Source organism: Struthio camelus, chromosome 2 (genome assembly GCF_040807025.1).
Source record: "Struthio camelus isolate bStrCam1 chromosome 2, bStrCam1.hap1, whole genome shotgun sequence".
In the NCBI taxonomy this organism is placed as follows: Eukaryota; Metazoa; Chordata; class Aves; order Struthioniformes; family Struthionidae; genus Struthio; species Struthio camelus.
In genome coordinates this window covers 140,896,215-140,908,800 of record NC_090943.1, presented here as the reverse complement: position 1 = coordinate 140,908,800, position 12,586 = coordinate 140,896,215, and the positions used below count along the sequence as shown (strand labels likewise).

Below are 12,586 nucleotides of genomic sequence, written 5' to 3'. Positions count from 1 at the left end.
CTGTTTATCGTCATTCACTCAGAATTGCGTTCGTTTTAGTGACAGTCTGTGTAAATTGCATAGGAAGCATTTTTGAAGTCTTAGCTTGAAAGGTGTTGTATGTGCATAAGAACTAGTCTGTTGTGAAATAATAATTAGACCGATTACGGAAGCACTCCTCCTTCAGTGTCCTTTTGATATTTGTACTTATCCCTTAAGTACAAATGCGCTCTTGTATTTCAGCTTGTATTATTGCTGTTATGCATCTTTTGGAAGATACTGTATGGTTTCTGGCCAGCTACCAGGTCTGTAAGGCTTCAAAGGGGTAAAGTTGGTGCCCAAACACTAATAAGTGTAAGTTTTCCGAAAGCTCCACTTACCGTTAACCATAGTATCTCTTCCAAAGTAGGCCTGAATTTTCTTGCAATCGCTCAATACATTTTAATTTTAGTATCATTTGCAAACTGTTACTTTAGGTTTTGCTGCAAGTATACATCCTTAGCAAAAGGAGTTGACTGACATCTTCCTTAGTTTTGTGCCCATGAGACTGTGCTTCACTGCAGGGAAGTGAGAAGCTATTATGTACAGAACATTTACTGGTCTTGCATGACAGAACTATATTTCATTCTACTGTAATAGACAGAAAATGCCTACATCTTATTTGCTTTGATTTCTTCCTGCCCGTTACTTGCACTTGGTGGGATTTTTTTCTTTTCTTTTTTTTCTTTTTTTTAGCAAGTGCCTCCCTGAGCATGCATGTACAGCACATGCAAAACAATAGCTGGAAACTATTAAGAGAGCTGTACAAATATCAGTCAAAAAAGCACTAGAAAAATGATTAAGACTGCATTGCAATGTTTTCTGAATTCCCCTAGGTGTCATAACTCTTCTGCGCCTCTTTCTGCAGAGGGAGATTGCATTTCAATTCATGTTCATCCAAGATAAATAGCTGCATTGCTTGAGGAAATATTAATTTTTGAGGAGAAAGAAAGGTCTTGGACATGACAATGCACAAACATAATTAAAAGGTTGTGCCCTCAAACCATAAAATGCACATATTTTTCCTATATTGTCTGATGGGTTCAAAAAGAATTGAGAATGTTTGCTTTGGCTTTTCACACAGCCTTCCATTTGGAAACAGTTATGAATGTGGGACTTGCAGTGAACAGGTTTGTAAAATGCTTTCTTTTCGTCTCATGGCAGACCCCACAGGCATCTGCCCACCTCTTCTTTCTTGGCTGCCTCTTTCTACCCCCCATGTTGACACTTGACCCTCCTCCTCAGCTCTTTGCGGCAGACAGTCGATGTGGTGACATTTTCCTTGGCTTGTTTGAGGACTGCCTGTAGGACTTGCCTTCCCACAGCCTCCTGTCTCTCACGGCTTTCCAAGTGTCATGTGCCCTGAGTTTGCTGGCCTCAGGATGTTCTAGAGCGGGGAAGAGGAATAGCATCTTGCCACAATGCCCTTTTGTTTCAGGGGCAGTCTATATCTTTATCATTCCTTCTATGTTTTTACCTTTCAATTACACTGTCTTGCAAGCGTTACGGAGGAAGTAGGGCACTGAGCTGCCACAGAATTAGAGTTCTGGTCGAGTATTGATGATGCCTCTGTGTGCAAGCTGTCAGTGCCCGGCAGAAATAAAGAAGATTGATTTGTACCAGTTTGGATCCTTTGTCCCCCGAGTTGTCTTCCTTTCTGTTCACACGCAATGGAAAATAACCTCGACTCTCTCCCCTTTCCTGCTTGTTCTGTTCAAACAGAATTAAAGCAGTGTATCAGTTCTGTTGGCCTAACTTATTTGTCTAAGAAAACTTTTCTGATGGATAGGGGGAATGCAGTTAATTCTGAATAGGTTAGGACTCAAAGCCCTCCTCTGAATGTATAGCACTGAAATATTAGACTTTTGATGGATGTGCAATAAAGAAGAAAATAAGGTATTCCTTAGGATTTGGAAGGGGAAGTTATATAGATCACAGAAAAATCTGCATAGGGGATTAAATCACTTATGGTACTGTCCTTTATCCTTATGCTCTTGCTAGTGGAGGGTGAGGCTGCCGTCAATGAGTGCCTCGCACTGATGAACAGTATGTTGGTTCTGAATTAAAATGACCATCTCATGGTGGTTCAGTGCATTATCTACAATTATTTGTTGATGTCTGTCCGTTTCTGTAATATGACAGAAATACCAAGCTATATGTACAGTCAACTGCTTTATAAGGCAGTATGAAGGGTGACACATAAGCTTAGTTCATTCACTCTGCTCTCTGATGCCTACATCAAGAACGGCACACTGGCAGAACATTTATCTTTTGCATAATCTAATTTTATCTCAATATTTTTGCATATAGGCTTATCTGCTAGTACACTATGTAATCAACAGCTTCATTCTTAATGTGAATTTTCTAAGCACAGCCTCAGCACTTTGGTCAGGTGTTATAGCCAGCTTTCATTAACCCTTTCCTCTCTATTTTATGAGGGTACTTGCTGCAAAATCTAGATCACGTAGCCACCCTCAGATAGATAGCTCAGCTGTAATATATGCCTCTGACGCGCTTATCAGCAATGTTACAGGTCAGCTTGAATTGCTGCTGAGTGCAGTAAAATAACTGTATCTGCAGGTAGTAGCAGTTAAAGCCTAACCCCTCCCCCTCTCTATATTTCTTCCGTACTTCTAATTTAAACCAAATGTGCTTACCTCAAATTATAGGCAGGAGATGTTGTTGCAAATTCTGTGGCTACCCTTGTCACTGACTTTGAGAGACCAGCTCTCAAGAAGCTTTAATGTCTTTTATGCGAAATTTAAGTAGAGCATCAGCTGTGGGCACTCACAGTGCAGACATATCTTGTTTTATAGACACAGTGTGAAATGGTTGCACAGGCAACCATGTGATCCAACTGATTAGAGGGAGGTTATAGGAAGAGAATGATAATACAAGATATTGGAAAAGTAAGCACAAGAGTTTGTGCTTACTTTAATATGTAAAGTCTGCCTGGGATCCAGTGCAAGGTTTTCACAGGAGAGCTGTGTTGCTCAGCGGTTATAGGATGCAAGGTGCTGTGTTTTGAACAATCTCCAATTTGCAGTAGGGGTGATACAAGCTGGAAAGATAGTTTTGAAAATAATAAAACAACAAGTCTAAATTCTGAATCGTTTCTTACTGAGTAGATGTTTCAGCCTCGTAATATGTCGTAGGTGGTGCCTGAAGACAGAATAGGGGAGACAAACCTGACTGCTCCTGGCATATTGCTTGTCAGTGTTGTCTCTAAAGAGGTCATCGGGGCGAGGAATTCACTTTGGTTTAAATCAGTTTTCTTCTAAGTGAGGGCTGACCTAAAGAATGACAGATCTCTTTTACCGATGAAAATGGATAATCTGTACATTAGCTAGGCAATAAAATTATGATATGTATTGCCCTTGGATTAAATGGGTATCAATTCTAAGATTTCTTACAGTCTAATGGGATGCAAGAAAAAAGCCCCTATAGGTGTGCCTTTTAACACGCCCTGAGTGACTCGGTCGTGTTATGTTCAGTTTCCTCTTCTGGGATGCTGGAGAGCCACAGATTGCATTGCCAGCACTGTGCTTGGTTTTTAGTCCACAGCCAGCTATACCTTGTAGCACTTCTGTGAAGTTCCCCTGCTCACGAGTGTGGATTATTAATACTGTGCCCTTTTGGGCAATATGTTGTGGGCATGTCATGGCAGAGGGAGCTCACAGCACATAGGAAGCGGTTGGCTCGTTGGGCTGCTCACACAGGTTTGTGTCTGGGCGTTTGCTCTGTTTTGTGACTGCCCTAGGGCTGCGGTGTAGCGGGTGCAAAAGGGGCAGGATGATATTCAGGGGGCCTGTGCCAGGTGGGTAACATGCTCCTGCAGAGCTGGTAGGGCTTCGAGGGGCAGAGCGTCTTCAGTGCAAACGTGCGCCAGTGAGCCTTGCTCATGTGCTTGGCCCCTTGCCCTAGTAAGAGAAGGGGACAATAGAAATACCCTCTAAGCAAGCTACCTTTAAAACACCCTTAACTCCCAACTACAATGCAAGTGCTTTTCTGTAATAGCATAGTTTCCCCTCTTTTGCACTCTTTTTGGTGAATAATTAAATGCGTAAAACGACTGCTGGCGCAACGCTGGGCTCCCATGCGGGTTTACGTTCTCCTCGAATGCAGAAGCGGCTTCGCTGGCCCCAGCGAGGCTCAGAGCTGCAGTGCTGCTGTGCTTGGTGCGTGCTCAGGAAAACGGGAGCTATTTAGTCCATAACTACCTGAAATTTAGGATATTGTACAAGATGTCAGATTAAATGATTAAATTGGTCCTCCTGGTCTTAAAATAAGTTAGTCTTGTTTTCAGCAGTCTTCCAGAAGGTGGTGTAAGGTGGATGAGAGGAGGGTTCCCTTCAGGATGGCCAGCGCGGCAGGGAGCGTTCGTGGATCAAGGACTGCAGTTCACGGAGGTGTGATCAGAAGAGCTTTGGGGAAGGCTCAATCTTCTGCTTTCGGCGTCCCAGCAAGCAGGTCCATTGGCTGATGTGAAAGACGTGAATTTCTTGTCCCTCTTGTGGTCAAGTACAGCAAAAGTTTCTTCAACGTCTAGCTTTGTGGTGGGAGTGACTATAAACACAGAAACTTGCAGCGCTGCGTTTTTCAGCGTAACACTGGTTAGAATGATTTCAAAATTGTTCTTTTAATCTATTTTTGACTGAAAATCAGGGTTTTGGATTTTTTTTTCCCTCACAAAAACCTTGGATTTTTCAACCACAAGTCAGCCACCTGAAAACCAAAAATAATGAAAACAAATTGAAAATGTTACCCTGTGAGCTTTGTTGTTCTATGTTAGCATTTCTTAGGAGAAATGCTAATTTCCCATGAAGCACCAGAGACTTTTGTAGCATCTTCCAGGAAGGGACAAATTCACGGTGCATCGTGGGAGACGTAGTTTAATCTGGGAGGCCGACCCATAGCCAAGCTAAAATGCTCGTGAGACACCACAATAGCACTCTAAATCAAAGCTTTTGGGGATTTGACCTAAGAAATACTGCTCTGCAGGGATAATAAACAATTATGTCAAGCCACTGGAACATTCCCTAAAAATATATGCTTGTAGGGAAAAAGAGAACAAACCACTTTTTTTCTGGATGGTAGCCTTGTGAACTCGGCCCAAGAAAATCATAACAATCCCCTCTGATTTATTCATTCGTTGTCCATAAAGGCTCCTTCAGCCTTCGGACAGTTAGTTATTCTGTAGGTAATACACAAATTAGAAGAGAGTCCAGCTTTATCTCTAATATAGCTATTTCAGCTTTGGCACCAGGTTTTTATCAGTAAAATAAACAGGCATGACTGAATTATACATGGATTCAGTTGGCTCTGAACTTTTAGAAAGTTCAGTTGTGCATCGGAAATACTGAAACAGAGATTGTGTCTCTGTTCTAAATACACACATTGGAAATGAAGTTGTAATGTGAGAAGATAACATTTTTGTATAGTCACTTTTCTGGCTCTAACTTACAGTAGCTTTAAAGGTATTTTTATAAATAAAGTGATCTAGTGTATTACAACATACAATTGTACATTTGGGACATGTAATACAAACCTTAATGAAAGTTCATGAGAATTTAATGTGCAGAAGTTATTTTTAATTCACAGTATCTTATCTGTTTTTAATTTTTTTCAAATTACAGAATGCAATTGGGTTGTTTTATGTACTAATTCTTTGCCAAATTTAATTTGTTTCCAAATTAAAGACATTTTGCAGTTATGTTGTCACGAAAAGCATCTGAAACCATTAAGTTTTGTCTTATTTTTAACTTTAAAACTTTCAGAATGTTGCCAAAAGTATTTTTTCTAAATTTTGAGAAAATGATTTATCTCTGGGACAAAAGCTCTCACAATAAGCCTATTTCTCTCTTTCCTCCTCTCCCTGCCCCCCCCCCCCCCCCCCCCCCCCCCAGCCTGAGAGGTTTATTATCATCTGAAATGAAAAACCCCATGTAACTGGGTGCTCTAATGAATGGGGGCTTGGGGCCAGAAATCCTTGTTTGATTATTGGACCCAGCTGAAAGAGGATCAAGTGATTATACAGCCCGGCAGCTGCTCCTACTGTAGGTCCAGAAAGAGGAGTATGTTCTCCTTTCTGCCCAGAAGAATGGGCAGAATATAATTTGTTATTGTAGTTTCAATGTTTTGCTTGGATTTTTTTGAAGAAGAATCAGGCTGGGCCTGAGATGCACCTGGTGGTGGCTGTGACTCCTGGTGAAAGGTGTGCCGTGTTGGAAGCAAGGCAAGCACCAAGGGAAGCTGTGAAAGCACCTGGAAAAGTAGAGGCGCTGCATAAAAGAGGGGCAAAAGCCATAGCTGGGGCATCTGTCCTAAAGACAGCCCTTCTTTCACTTTAAGATACGAAAAAGTGAAAATGAAAAGACTCCTGGGTGCCTGATGGGCATGTTACAGTCAAGCTTGCAGGGGCAGACCTGAGCTGTTTTCTTGCATCGCTAAAAAATCCAAAACGGGCAGTGGCCACCCAGGCTGTTGTCCACTCGTGAGTTCTGCAGTGGCAGGAAAGGTGGACGAAAGGAGCAGGGCCTGGCTTTAGAAAGGAGGAAGTTGCACAGCTGTAGAGAGAGCTGAAAATGGAGCTGTCTGGTGCCGCAGATCCCAAGGCTGAAGACTGACATAGGATTAGTCTGGTTATACCACTTATCCCATCTTGGGCTCTTTTTTAGGCATCTGGCAGTGGCCACTGCCAGGGAAAGCATGAAACTGGGGTCTGTCCTGGTACAGCTCTTATGCTCTTAGCTCCTAGAAGCTGACCTTTTTCAAAGAAAAGAGAATTTATTTGGAAGGCTCATGCCTTGCTTTTTCCCTTCCTCCTCTGTGCTTAGCAGAGTGCATTCAACACTTCAGAGGGAGCAGAAAAAAAAAAAAAAGGGAAAGAAAGGGCTGTAAAAAATTAATACATCCTCATGGTGCACTTTGGCAGCGCAGACCTTAAGCGAACTCTGATCGTGCCTTCCTCTATCTTGCTCAGGACGGAAGGGCGTTAAAGGGAAATGGGGCTCCTGGGGCTAACACAGCTCCGTGCTCTGGAGAGAAAGCGATAAGCAGCACAGCTGCCTGTAGGAAGAGCCATTCCTGTGCAAGTAAGTAACAGAGACTGGAAAACAGGTCATATAGAAGTGATGCCTTAATATATGTTACAGCGGCGTAGAGGTGTGAAGATTTTGGCCCTCACTGTAGAATGAGTACACAAATGTGGTGGGTCATGAAGCATTTCTTGCGCTGCTAGTCACTAAGGCACATGCTCTAGAGCCTTGCCAAAAGGGCAAGAAGGGCTGTGTACCTAGTCTGCAGTGACCCTCAAGTTCTTCTCTACACCAGTGTAACATCCGAGACCCTTAAAATAATTCAGTGCAGTTACTCCAGACTTACTGCAGGGTTACTCAACACTGAATTTAATTTTGGTCAGGAATCTCCAAACAGCCAGATCTGTCATTTAAACTTCCGCAGAGAATGCTGCATGGTTGATTTTCCACATGATTTTAGTGGTAAAGTATAAAAAAAAGTAAGTCTTTTGTAGAAACTGGGACAAACTTAGTATTCAAGATTTTTCAAATCCTGTTTTCCTTCAGAGGAAGGAAACAGGCAAAGGAAGTGCTCAGTTATTTAAAAACTCATTCAGTGAGTTCTTAGTGCTATACTATCTAATGCATCAGTCTGTCATATTTAAATACATCAGGGCTCACTTATTGTTTTTGATTACACCTGAGACGGTTCACAGAAGTTGTTTTGACAGGACTTAATTTTCTGTAACTCAGTGGCAGTCTTTTCTTTTAATGAGGAGACTAGGTTTAAACCCTAGTCAAAGCAATCTTTCAAAGTCTCCACGTCTATAGGTATTTGTATTACAGTAAGTGTTCACTCTGCTTACACCACCTGACAGGAGGAACCCAGAGTGTTTGAATGATATTGTTAAAGTGATTTCAGAACTTGATTGTAAGGGATGTCACCTTTATTTATAAAGAAGGGGAGATGCATAGTAGTGTTGTACTGACTCTATTTTTATTCAAATGAATCCCCAAATAAATAAATGAATCCCCAAATAAATAAATTAATCCCCAAATAATAAAATAAATCCTTAAATGTCTCCAAATTGGAGCAACAATATGTAAACAAAAAACTGTTACATATATTAAGTCCTACTGTTTTCTATTGAATTTACTCCAACTAGGAAAAGAGCACTGCATGTGTTTTGGCAGTGGCCTGTCTGGCAAATGAAGTAGGTGAAACTGTGCCCTCTTGCAGAAGGGGGTGAGGAGAGCTTTCAGGACCTCAGATTTCGTAACGCACTTCCGTAAGCACCTGGAGGCTCAGTAGTGGATACCTATGCTAGTTTTAAGAACAGCAAGACTTTCTAAATTCTCTGTTCTGACATTTCCTCCTGAAGTTAAAAACTGAAATGAAGTTTGTGGCCTGTGGCACAGAGCATTTATGCAATAGTGCGGAGGGATCCCCAAATCCACTGTCTGCTTAGCAGCTGTCCATGATCACGGGGCTCTTTCCTCTCCAGCCGTTTCTGGACCTTGGGAGTTGGGGCTGTTCGAATTCAGGCATTCTAGAGCCGGTGGTTTCAGCGTGGCTGACGTCTGGCAGACGTTCATTCCAATTGGCTTTTGTATTTTAAAAAATGCTCATAAATAATAATTTAAAGACTTCTGCTATGCTGTTAGAGAACTGCTGTACTGGGTTAGAAAAGTACAAGGCTGTTTAGCTGGGTTACTATACAGTACAGTGCTTGTTTTGAATAGATTTTACGTGTGAGCCTGAATATTTAGGCATAGTCAGCAGTGTACGTACAAAAATTGTGTATTTATTAATAGTAGGTTCACTTGACGCAACATGCTCCAGTGTTACCTTTCTGAGACGCAGATTTAGATGGCTTTGAAACCTCCTTTCAGGGTTTGATGTCTACTACATACCTAAGGTAAAGAGCCAGGTTGCAAAAAAAATCACTGATGGATATCTTTCCAGGGGATCTTGGCAAGAGGCTCTGCTATCACCTATACTGTTTCCTATATCATTGCATCCATTGCCATAACCCGTCAAAACAAGTGTATTTATAGGCCTTGAGGGACTGAAGCAAGAAATCAAACATTTCCACTTTGCGTAGCATCTTTCAACCAAGTTTGCAAGGACTGACACTGAAAGGACTTCGATTTGTTTCCGGGGATTACTTAGCTGTAGTGTGTATTTATAAGTTCTCTTTAGCAGTCTCCTACTGCTATACTAGGTCTTGGAATTAGAAAAAGTTATTTTAACAAGGCAATCAACAATAAAATGCTGATTGGCTTCAGGAAAAACCCAAAAATATTTAAATTCCCATCACAGAAAATGGGGACTATATCTTACTGACTGTTTTGAATTAAAGTGAATTAAGAGCCAATATGAAAACTGATTAATTAGAACTACTTTTCCTCCTTAATTAATTAGAACTACTTTACGTTTAAAAAAAAAAAAAAAAAGGTACCCAGTGCTACGATATTTCTTTGTGCTCTTTCTTGGAAGTAATTAAGCTATAGGGTGCAAGAGGCTGCCTACTCCTGTTAATGGCCTGGAATAGTTAATGTGGATTGAGCGCTGGAACAGGGTTGCGAATGCGAGGAAGAATCCCGCGAATTGTGCAATTCTCCTGGCACTCAGGATTTGGCAGGAAGTCCTCGCAGCGAACCTACTCTGGGTGTGCCTCTCTTTATAGAGCGTGATGCACAGCTTCGCGTGCCTGAGGCTTTTAGAAATAATCATTTTCAGCAGTGTGAGGAACTTGAATGCATCTATCTAGCATGACAATCATGTCTTTTAAAGAGATTTATGTTTACTGTATTGCAGCATCCCACTTCTCCAAAAATTTCCAACTGTGATGGTGATGAGTGATAAGCAGATAAAATAAAGCAAATTGAGTTAATGGATATAGTCCTAGGATTATAATGGATTTCTTTAGAGGTGAAGTGCACAGGAAAGGAATGTTTTTCACTTGGCTTTAAAGAGAGAGATTAATGCAAGTTCAGGGAGGGAGTATTCAGCTGGATCGATACTTGAAGAAGGTGCCTCTTTTGGCGTAATCCCAGATGAAAATAGTGGAAGACTGACAACGATAATGGCATTTCAATTCACAACCTCCTTAGGGCGTTATTAGGTGGGAACTAAGATGACTCAAGCGTTTAACACATTAGTTACTACGTGCCAGCAGATCATAATCCAGAGACTAAAGAAATTCAAATGCAAATCTACATTGGTTATGAAATGGCTATGCTAATAAGCATAACTTAATCCAAGGAGACATTATTTTGATAGACACCTATTCTAAAGAAAGCTGTATGAATAACTCTCAATGCTGTGAAAAGGGAATTGTTCTCTCCTCCCCTTCTGTATGTCAAGCGATCAGCTTACAACCTTGTTGGCGTTTGCTCCTGAGCAAGAAACAAATGATCAAAAGTTTTCTGCTGGCTACAAGCTCTTCACCCTTTAGGAATGTTCTGTCAACTGTGACTGACTTTTTTCTTGCTGTGTTTTACCAGTAGCAGCATACATTTCAAATGGGGAAAGTTCTGGTTATATCTGCGAGACATGAAAGGTGTTTTCCTGGGGAAGCGTGTATTCCTCCACAAAATCTGCTGGCACGGAGACCAGGAAGCCATGTCCAGTGCTGGTGTTACGTGCCAGCTGCAGCCTTTACTTCAAAACTATGAGTTTTAGTTGGCAGTCTTGGGGACTTCATGCTCTGCTGCTCCCCTCCCCTTTTTCTGACTCTCAGACATATTTTCTTGTACCTTTGTCCAGCAGCTGCTTGTGTTTTCCCCAATATGTTTCCACATTCCAGAAGTTTCAGCAGGTGTGTGTAAACTTGTGAAGAATGGCAAAATGTGTCTTTTGGAGAAATGGCATCTACCAGGGATGATGATCTTTATGTCATGGGAGGGAAGTAGGTTTTGTCTTTCATTTGTTTATTCTGGTTTTTTTATTTTTATTTTTTGGGGGGTAGGTTCTCTCTTCTGCATTTGTCATTTAAGGCAGTAAATAGCAAGAGAGCTCTACTGCTAAGTGTTTTTTCACTAGGAGGAAGAAAATTGATTTTCACATGTAGCTGGCCACCGATCTTTTTCTTTACAGTGTTGGAAATATCAGTGGTTCAGGGAACATTCGCGGTATCAGCAGCCTTGCCTCTAATGAGGTTGTTAGGACTGTGTTCTCTAAGCCGGAGCAAAACCTTTGAAACACGTTAACCACAATTTGATTGAAAAGTGGGGGAGGGTTTTTAACAGTGAACTTGAAGTAAACTGCATCTTTTTGAATTTCCTGGGCAGCTGTCCTTCTCTCTTTGATCTACCGTGCCTGGTGATGCTGTTAATGAAATGCATAATTATGTGTTATATAATAAAACAGAGCTAACATGAAGGTGGCTAATAGCTTATAATGATGTGGAGGCATGAGAAACTCAGGACCGTGGGGGGTTGTTGAAAAGTGCCTCCGGCGACAAAGCAGATATGTAGAGAAGTTTGAATAACTCTGCTAATAAATTAGTTGTGGTCTCTGTGTGTGTGTAAGCGTGTGTGTGTCAAAGATATTTTTCAGTATTTTGTATATAGGGAGAATATTGAAAAAAATGGATGAAATTTACTCGGCTGCTGATGTATGAAGTGTCAGCGCTGAGTGCTTCCAGCATCTATTGGCGCTGCTGGCTTTGGATAGACTGGTGCCCTAGGCAAAGAAGTTTTTGGCACGGCCTGCTGCACCCATAAGATCAAAAGGGAAAAATTTGGCAATATACACAGAAACTAAATTGCATCCTAAAGAGCAGCCCCTAAAATGCAGGTTTGGGATGAATATCAATAAATGAAACATCATGTTTAATCACTGAAGAGTTGTAGGTGTTCGGTGCCTGCCCCCAACTTCCCCTTACCTTTCTTTGCTTGTATCACCTTTATTTTATCTCTCTCCCTGTCATACCCTATATACCTTGTTCCTTAAATTCTTTTGACGTTGTCATGAACGTATAGGTATTTTTAAAGGAGAGGCTGTAAAGTCTTCCAGCGCTGGACCACATGAGCTCCTAATGGTGCTGGGCTGGGGCTGGGCTTGCTTGGCTGCAGTTCTGGACTTATAAGGACCTGTCTGCTGGGAGAATTAGTACACAGGGAGCTCCAGCGTGAATTTACAATGTGCTAGTTACTTGGCACTTGTTCCCTGGGTGGATGCTTCTGGTACCTACTAAAAGTGCTTTTGTGCGAGTCAGCTTTGAGAGAGTTTTTGTGCGAGTTAGCTGGCTCCTTTTGGAAAGTGAAGTATGTTGTTTTTTGCTCACTATGCGCCAGGAGTACCCAAACGGGCAGTTAGTGCGGAGTAGCTAATATGCTGTAAATTCACACGCGAGCTCACCGTGCACTGGCTTCCTCGGGTAGACGAGTCCTGAGGCTCTGCACTCTGTCTCGCTCGGCAGGGAGCAGATGGCCCTTCTCTAAACAGGGAATACTAGTAAAGCATTATGAAGTGCACGTGTGTGTGTACATATATGCGTGTGTTTGTGTGTGTACATACAGTTATATAAGATCACTTGAATCTA

At 41.7% G+C, this 12,586-nt stretch overlaps 1 protein-coding gene across 1 annotated transcript in view; it reads left to right on the top strand.

Annotated features, from left to right (window-relative positions):
• The window catches only part of LOC104149479 (chloride channel protein D-like), an 89,602-nt gene that overhangs the window by 31,178 nt on the left and 45,838 nt on the right, over window positions 1–12,586 (top strand). The window lies entirely within an intron of this gene.